The sequence below is a fragment of the Cebus imitator genome, unplaced genomic scaffold (assembly GCF_001604975.1).
Source record: "Cebus imitator isolate Cc_AM_T3 unplaced genomic scaffold, Cebus_imitator-1.0 Scaffold102, whole genome shotgun sequence".
Classification (NCBI taxonomy): domain Eukaryota; kingdom Metazoa; phylum Chordata; class Mammalia; order Primates; family Cebidae; genus Cebus; species Cebus imitator.
In genome coordinates, this window is record NW_016107417.1 from 1,138,083 (window position 1) to 1,147,309 (window position 9,227).

Consider the following 9,227-nt stretch of genomic DNA (forward strand, 5'->3'; position numbering starts at 1 on the left):
AAAAAAAAAAAAAAAAAAAGAAATTTTTCAAACTAAAAAGTGCTCAAAAAATACCTTTAAATGAAGAGATGAATGGTGGAAGAGACCCTCCTGGACAGAAAAGACAAGCATGCGCAAAGATGAAGAGGTGGAAAAAGTGTTTTCAAGAAACAGTCAGTAGTCTAGTTTGATGAGAGTGAAAGATACATACTAGGATGTTCTGGGAGATAAAGCCAGAAAGGTAGGCTGGCATCAGATTGATAAAGGCCTTTAGCAAAAGAATCGAGTCTGGGCCAGGTACAGTGGCTCATGCCTGTAATCCTAGCACTTTGGGAGGCCGAGGCAGGCGGATCACAAGGTCAGGAGTTCAAGACCAGCCTGGCCAACATGGTGAAACCCTGTCTCTACAAAAAAATACAAAAATTAGCCGGGCACGGTGGCACGTGCCTATAATCCCAGCTACGTGGGAGGCTGAGGCAAGAGAATCTCTTGAACCCAGGAGATGGAGGTTGTAGTGAGCCGAGATCATGCCACTGCACTCCAGCTGGGGTGACAGAGCTAGACTCTGTCTCAAAAAAAAGAAAAAGAAAAAGAATAGAGAGTCTGTATTGTACATGGCAGGCAATGGAGAGCATCACCAAAGGCATTTAGCTTAGGAATAACACATGCAAAGTGATGAATACTTCTATGTAGTGAAAATGGTCTGGACAGACTGAAGGGCATAGCCAGCTGGAAGGCTGTCACAGTAGCTGAGGCATGGGAACAGGGACTTGGGCTGGGTGAAGGAAGTGGGGGCAAAAGGCAACTGTTTTGTGAAGGACCATTGGAATCTGGTAATTGATTAAATGTGGAAAGTCAGAGTTACCCTGAGGTTTACACCTGGGTATAGGAGACTAGCAGTAATGGAAAAATCAGCAGGAAGGGCTGGTTTGAAGCTTAAGACTCAGGGGTGAGCTGTGAGAAAAAAGAATGAGTTTAGTTTCATCCCAGGCTTACTGTAAAATGGATCCTTCACAGTCCCTTGTACTCAAACAAGCATCCAGCCAGAAACAGAATTCTCCTTCCAAGGACAGTTCCTCCATCAGACCAGCCTCACCTGGCCCCACAACCCAGTCCCAGGGACCATTAGATCCTTACAGCTAGCCTGGGCTCCTGGCACCTTGAGTTCTTCTCTGACAGCGTCCCTTCAGCCTAGTTCCTATCTAGCCTCCATATAGTTCCAAGTCTTCTTTCCTTAACCTCCTCTCTTATCTGAGCCTTTTTTCCTCTTTAAGAGGAGAAGAATCGCCTGGGTGCCGCGGCTCACGCCTGTAATCCCAGCACTTTGGGAGGCCGAGGAGGGCAGATCACGAGGTCAAGAGATCAAGACCATCCTGGCCAACATAGTGATACCCCATCTCTACTAAAATACAAAAAAAAATTAGCTGGGCGTGGTGGCGCGCTCCTATAGTCCCAGCTACTCGGGAGGCTGAGGCAGGAGAATTGCTTGAACCCAGGAGGCGGAGGTTGCAGTAAGCCAAGATTGCGCCACTGCACTCCAGCCTGGCACCTGGCAACAGAGCAAGACTCTGTGTCAAAAAAAAAAAAAATTGCATAAAAAGGAGAAGAATCAGAAGTATCTGCCCAGAAGCACAAGTCCTGCAACATGCAGGCCAAGATGGGCACCCACAGGAAGCTCAAGTGCAGACAGGCAAGGCAAACATATGTGCCCCTGTGGTCAACAGCTGCTGCTTGCACTACCTAGAGGGAGGAGAGGCGGGAAAGAGGGAAGAGAGGAATGAACAGGGCCAAGGTGGAGGGTGAAGCTGGCGCAGGATGGTAGGTAGGCAAGTGGGGACCACCTGCGGATCTTGTTGTATATAGGCCTTGCTCTACACAGCCCCACCCACCATAGTAGCGGCGGGGAGGATCTCTGTTGATCAGCTCAGCATCCTATTGACCTCAAAATTATTCCATTGGTTGCCTCCAAACCACACACTCTAGCCCCATGGCACTCAGCTTCTCTCCCAATTTCTCATTTCTGTGTTGAAAATAAGAGCTTCAGTTTGGCAGGAGTGAGGACATTCTGAGAAGGCAGAGTTCAGCTTGGCATAGGAACACTCAGATGGCAGACAGACCTGGAGAAGGCATCTAGCTGAGCCACCGGAGAGGGTGGAAGGACCATGAAAGAATGGGAGTCAGTCCACCAAACCAAGAGAGGAGCTGCATAGCAGTGTGCGCTGCCTGGGTTTGCTGTTCTGGGCAAACCAGACCAGCCCCAAGCCTCCTCAGGCCCTGTGAAGATCAATCATGTAGGATGCATATAACCAGCTCCCTCTCCCCAGGGGCATCCTCCTTTACCCAAACATGTCTCCCACCTCCACCTCCATGGCTCTGGTTTGAGTTATGCCAGCAGGTGGGGTCCTGCTTTAGCCTTTAGCCTGGGCTATCACCTTCCCTGCCACATTCACCTTCTACCTTCACCTCTATAGCTCACTGAGCTGCTCTGTCAGGGGTGCCAGTGAGATGGGGTCGCATAGGGTATAGCATTACTACCCAGGCCAATCCCATCAGGCAAACTTTTGCTAACTTCCTTCCCCACCCAGTGGGGGAACACTTTTCCTATTCCTGGTTCTTTAACCCAGAAACAGAATTCCCTAAAGACTCACAGCTACCCAGGGTGCCTGCCTGGGAGAGAGTGCACCTGGAAGAGTCAAGGGGAAGAGCACGAGCTCCCTGATGGGACCCACTGCCCTGAGAACAAGTCAGCATCACTGAGGGCATGAGAGTGAGAAACTTGGATCAAATGCATCCAATGATGGGGAGAAGCTGTGCTGGGATAGAACACTGAGGAAAATGGGCAGGAAATTCTAGCTGAAATGGGAAAAAAGGAGAGTCTTGGTCTAGTTTCAGGTTTTCCTAGGACAGTGCTCTCACTAGGAGACAGGTGGCATCCTGTCAGTGATAATGGAGGCAGTGGAAAGATCACTGGTCTCAGTGGCATCATTCAGTTCTTTGACCTACAACCTAAGAAATCAGATCCCTCCTGTGGAAAAGTGAAAGTCACAACACAAGACCTTACAGCTGCTGAGATCAAATGAGATCTCATGTAAGTGCCAGCACTTAGTGAATCGTATAGGACCATAATGCCCTTGAAGCAGCCAGAAAGAAGCCTCTGTGGCGGGCACTGGGCTGTCACAACCTTTTCTCAATTACCCGGCCTGGAGTTCCTAGGGCTTCACATGGCATTTAGCTATAAGGAAATCCTGATGCACCCTGCAGGCTCTTACCTGTGGCCTGCGGAGTAGGAGTGAACTGGGAAAGAAGGATGAAAAGGAAGAACCATTCTCTGAGGTGGGAGCACAGGCTGCCAGAAGGATGGTGTAAAGGCTCACCTTGAGTTGAGTCTCTAGGAAAAGGAGCACTGTGGCCCCCAGATGTCCTCCAGCCTCCCAAATCTAGGGACAAAAAAGACAGTCAGTTGTGCTCTATCTCCTCTCTGGTTGCACCTGCTTAATCTCTCCCCAGCTTCCTTGTTCTGAGGATGACTGCACCTTCTGAGCGACAGCAGGGAATCGAGACCTTTGATGACTGAAACAGGACTTGTCCTCAGGCCATTCTCCTTTTGACCTTTTCCACTTTTGCTGTCCCAGGTCCTGAGGTAGTTCTCCCCTCTACAGGCCATTAGACACCCATCTCTAAGGGGTGTCCTTCAAGGCTAGCTCCTAGCGCAGGTTCAGCCCTGGACAGAACTGGAGAAGGGCAGGGCCCTGGAAGCTGGCCTGAAGATGGTGCTGCTGAAGCCAGCTTCCTCCCTGTGCGGCAGCTGCAGGCCTTGGCAATCTGTTGCCATGGTGGACAGAGTTTCCCATTCCCAGTTAGGTCACAGATGGGAGAGAAACTGCCCTAGGAAGGAGTGAGCCATAGAAAAATAAAAGCCAAGAATGAACACAAGAGTCAAAAGACTATCCATCACTGGTATCACTGATCCTGAGGGCTGCTACATGATCCTATGCTTCAGTTTATTTCCCTCTTGGTTCTTCACCTTAGTTCCAGGAAAAGAGGCTCACAAACCCCCTATCCATTTATGCACCTTGCTCCCTTGGCTCTCAATTAGCTGGTACTGTACTAAAGATGCCAACAATATGGCCCTTACCCCATAACGATCTGCCCATTCGCCTCCTTCCCCTAGAAGAATGGCTCTGAGACAGCATGTAAGTCTAATAAAAGAACTTCAGGCTGGGCGAGGTGGCTCATGCTTGTAATCCCAGCACTTTGGGAGACCGAGGCGGACAGATCTCTTGAGGCCAGGAGTTCGAGACCAGTCTGGCCAAAATGGTGAAACCTCATCTCTACCAAAAAATACAAATATTCACCGGGCGCGATGGCACGTGCCTGTAGTCCTATCTACTCAGGAGGCTGAGGCATAATAACTGCTTGAACCCAGGAGGCAGAGGAGGTTGCAGCGCACAGAGATCATTCCACTGCACTCCAGCCTGGACCACAGAGTGAGACCCTGTCTCAAAACAAGAAAACGAAGAACTGTCCTGCCTAGGAGAATGGATTTGCCCAGAAATAAAATGACTTCAAAAATTAAGAAAAGGTCTTACAGTGGCTAGGGACTGTTGTAAAAATTATCAAAAATGACAGCTGGGACATGGGATAGCACTTCCTCCATGCAGTCCCTAGACTAAAAACTTACATGTCGCCGGGCTCACGCCTGTAATCCCAGCACTTTGGGAGGCCGAGATGGGCAGATCACCTGAGGTCAGGAGTGAGAGACCAATATGGCCAACATGGAGAAACCGCATCTCTACTAAGAATTCAAAATTAGTGGGACACGGTGGTGCATGCCTGTAATCCCAGCTACTCAGGAGGCTGAGGCAGAAGAATCGCTTGAACCCGGGAGGCAGAGGTTGCAGTGAGCTGAGATCGTGCCACTGCACTCCAGCCTGGGCGGCAAGAGCAAAACTCCGTCTTGGGGGTCGGGGGTCGGGGGGAGCTGGTAGGGCTGGGCTAGGTGGCTCACGCCTGTAATCCCGGCACTTTGGGAGGCCAAGGTGGGCAGATCACCTTGGTCAGGAAGATTGAGACCATCCTGGCTAACACGGTGAAACCCCATCTCTACTAAAAATACAAAAAATTAGCCGGGTGTGGTGGCGCAGGCCTGTAGTCTCAGCTACTCGGGATGCTGGGGCAGGAAAATCGCTTGAACCTGGGAGGCACAGGTTGCAGTGAGCCGAGATCTCGCCATTGTACTCCAGCCTGGGCGACAGAGGAAAATTCCGTCTCAAAAATAAAACAAAACAAAACAAAAACACCTTACATGTAACATCTCATTCAATCCACAAAAATCTGAGGTGGTGTTAACATTATCCCCAGTCTTGCAAATGAAGAAGCTGAGGCTAACTTTGTCCAAAGTCAGAAACCCAAGTTTCTCTGACTCTAGATCCTAAGCTGAGAGTCTTGCTCAGATCATCTCAGGTCCTCTTCTTTCTTCTTGCACTTGGGGTGCAATATGGAGCAACGAGGCCAGTAGTGTGTGATGTACTGCACCCTCAAAAGAGGCTTCTGTTTCAGACTCCCCATTCTACAGAGGAAGGAACTGGTAGGTCACACAGAGCCAGGGCCTGCTCTGCAACGGAATCGCAATGGGCACTAGAATTCCAGTCCAAGCCCCAGTTTACAGGGCGGGGGAACTGAAGCCCACAGCGCCTGGGGGCCTCCCGGGTTCCGAATCCATCAGCGGCTGAGCCAGATCCAGCCTCGGGCGCACTCACTGCCCTGCCCGATTGTACCTCCGCGTTCACCTGCCGCGCGAACCCTCCCCGCGGGCTGCCAGCGCCCGGGAGGACCTGTCCGCCACGCCCAGGCCCTCGGCTCGAAGTGACCAGACACTGGCGCAGGCGAGCGGGGCTTCGCGGGCCACAGCCGGACCCCGAGCTCGCAGACCCGAGTCGCCTCGCCCGTCCCTCTCCTCAGAACGCCGAGGCCTCAGGAGCGTGCGGACGCCGGGACGCCGCGGAGAATTTGGGAGCGCTGGTCTCGGAGGCAAGGCCGGCTTGGTCTCCTCTCCTCAAGCCCCCTACGCCGCCCCCCCCCGGACCTTCTGCAAACCCGGTCCCAGCCCCAGCGCACCTCAGGAAGAAACAACACGTTCGCGCTTCGCGGAGTCAAGCGGTCAGGACTCTAAGGGGGGCGAGGTTCCCATGACAACTAGGGAAAACTCTTTGCGCCTGCTCAGAGGCGCTAGGCACGCTGGGAAATGTGGTTTCCGGGTTGTCCATGCAGGCTAACGGAACGGACACAAGGTGGCGCCCAAACGTCGCGGTCGATGTGGGTAAGTTCGGGTGCCCAGCTCCCGGACGCTGCTGCCGCAGGAGAGGCCGCGAAGGTCTGAAAGATAGTTTCTTGGAGGCAACTGAGATACGGAGTGAGGAGACGGAGGCACAGTCTCTTCAGCGCGGTTGATTTTGCCGTTTGAAAAGTTGGCCTAACGAGGGGCGGCCGTGGCTAGCGCCAGGGCGGTCGTTTCTGAGGCCCCGCCCCAGCCTGGGCAGAGCCGGACGCGGAGTAGGGAGGACGCTCGGACTGTGGGAGCTGGTTCCAGAGGGACACGCGCCACGGTCGTGCAGCAAGTGTTCCAGGTCTGGGCTGGGCGACCCCTCGCGCTGCTGAGGGGCTCCTGTGCCCAGTGGGAATTGAAAGCAGGCTCCGGGAGCAGCAGCCATCCGGATCCTCGCACCCGGGAGCTCTGAGCACTTCTTGATCCAGGGCCTGCCTTGGGCGCAACTGTGCAGTCAGTTGACTTGCCCGGGAGCCACCTTCCCCACTCCCGAGTTAGGCTCAAAGAATGAGAATCTAGAAACCTAGGATCTGGCCGGACGCAGTGCCTCACACCTGTAATCCCTGCACTTTGGGAGGCCGAGGCAGGTGGATCACCTAAGGTCAGGAGTTCGAGACCAGCCTGTCCAACATGATGAAACCCCGTCTCTACTAAAAATAGAGCCAGGTGCGGTGGTGGACACCTATAATCCCAGCTACTCAGGAGTCTGAGGCAGGAGAATCGCTTGAACCTGGAGGCAGAGGTTTCAGTAAGCCAAGATGACGCCATGGCACTCCAGCCTAGGCGACAGAGAAAGACTCTGTCAAAAATAAAAAGAAAAATACACATACCAATATATTTGATTACGTAAGCATGGGATACCTGGAGGGCCTCGAAGGCAGCTGCAGTCATTGCCTGAGTAGACACGAAGGACTGGAAGACAACAGTAGGAGTGAGTTTACTTTTTGTTTTCTATGCTTCTTTGTTATTTTTTGACCCTTTAGCAATTTCTATGAGCTTTGTATACACATAGGGTTCTTTTTTTTTTTTTTTTTTTTTTTTTTTTTTTTTTTTTTTTTTTTTTTTTTTTTTTTTTTTTTTTTTTTTTTTTTTTTNTTTTGAGAGACTCACCCTCTGTCACCAAGGCTGGAATGCAGTGGTGCCATCTCCATCTTGCAACCTCTGCCTCCTGGGTTCAAGCAATTCTCCTGCCTCAGCTTCTCAAATAGCTGGGATTACAGGCACGCACCACCACGCCCGGCTAATTTTTGTAATTTTTTTCTTTTAGTAGAGATAGGGTTTCGTCATGTTGGCCAGACTGGTCTCGAACTCCTGATCTCAGGTGATTCAACCATCTTAGCCTCCCAAAGTGCTGAGAGTACAGGGATGAGCCACCATGCCCAGCCCATAGGGTTCTTATTTTGTTTTGTAGAAATGGGGTTTCACCATGTTGCCCAGGCAGGTCTCGAACTCCTGGGCTCAAGCATTCCACCTGCCTCAGCCTCCCAAGGTGATGGGATTCCAGGGGTGAGCCACCATGCCTGGCACCCTCTTGTCTGCATTTTTGATGCAGTTTCCCCTCCAGTCTTCCTTTTCCTGATTGCTGACTTCTTACTCCTTGGAATTCTCATGGATTCCAGTGAGTCCCATAGCTCTGAGTTCCTGATCAGACCTGCCTTCTGAGATGCGCAGGCTGCAGGAGGGCAGGGCCTGGCCTTGGCTTCCCCCGACGCTCTCACAACCACCCACCCACCTGCAGCCCTAGGAATACGGAAAGGGCAGCCTGGGTAGGACTCCTGGTTAGCCAAAGAATGGGGGGCAGCCCCCAATGTTTGCTCAGCAGGATGGATCAGGAGTCAGAACTACATCTTGTGACCCTTAGGCATACCACCCAGATAGGTGCCAACAATTCCTCTTCTGGAAGAGAGGTAGAGGCTAAGTTCTAGCAATGTCTAGATAGCATGTTTTTGTTTGTTTGTTTTGTTTTTTTAGATGGAGTCTCGCTCTGTTGCCCAGGCTAGAATGTAGTGGTGCAATCTTGGCTCACCACAAACTCTACCATCTGGGTTCAAGTGATTCCTCTGCCTTAGCCTCCTGAGTAGTTCAGATTACAGGCTCCCACCACCACGCCTCGCTAATTTATTTTTTATTTATTTATTTTTTGTAGAGACGGGGTTTCTCCGTGTTGGTCAGGTTGGTTTCAAACTCCCAACCTCAGGTGATCTGCCCGCCGCAGCCTCCCAAAATGCTGGGATTATAGGCATGAGCCATTGCACCCGGCCTCACGTATTGTTGAAATGTATCAAAGTATAGCCATGCGTGGTGGCCCTTTAGTCCCAGCTACTCAGGAGCCTGAGGTGGGATCTCTTGAGCCTGGGAGGCACAGGCTACAGTGAGCCAAGATCACCCCACTGCATTCTAACCTGGGTGACAGAGTCAGACCCAGTCTCAAATAAAAATAAAATAAAATGCATCAAAGTGAAGAGGGGTACTTAGGGACTTCCAGGTGTAATCCCTTTGTTTTACAGAAAGAAACAGAGACTCTAGCTGGGGCTAGAATCCAAGTCCCCTGCCACTGGGCGCTTCAGGGTTAGAGCAGCGCTGGGAGTCCCACGAGGGCCTGGGTGAGAGATTCATTCTTAAAACTGGGCATGAAGTCTCAATCACTGAGAATGCTTGGTGCCAGCTCCCATCTCTGAGGACAGCTTTGAGGGAAGGAGTTGAATCCAGCCCCTTCCCCAAATCAGGGTAGTGTATCATAGGGCAGAGAGCATAATCTTAGGAACAGGGATAGAAGTGAGAAAGATGGGCCAGGCATGGTGGCTCATACTTGTAATTCCAACACTTTGAGAGGCTGAGATGTGTAGATTGCTTGAGCCCAGGAGTTTAAGACCAGCCTGGGCAACATGGTAAAACCCTGCCTCTACAAAAAAAAAAAAAAAAA

General features: G+C 51.4%; 1 long non-coding RNA gene across 1 annotated transcript in view; it reads right to left on the reverse strand.

The window, feature by feature from the left end:
* Window positions 1–6,180, reverse strand: part of LOC119472467 — a 31,470-nt gene extending 25,290 nt beyond the window's left edge. The window contains exons 1-2 of the long non-coding RNA XR_005201612.1: window positions 6,097–6,180; window positions 3,354–3,416 (exon numbers count right to left, since the gene is read on the reverse strand). This is a non-coding gene — a long non-coding RNA (uncharacterized LOC119472467). The remainder of the gene's footprint in view (window positions 1–3,353; window positions 3,417–6,096) is intronic.
* Window positions 6,181–9,227: the final 3,047 nt, after the last annotated feature.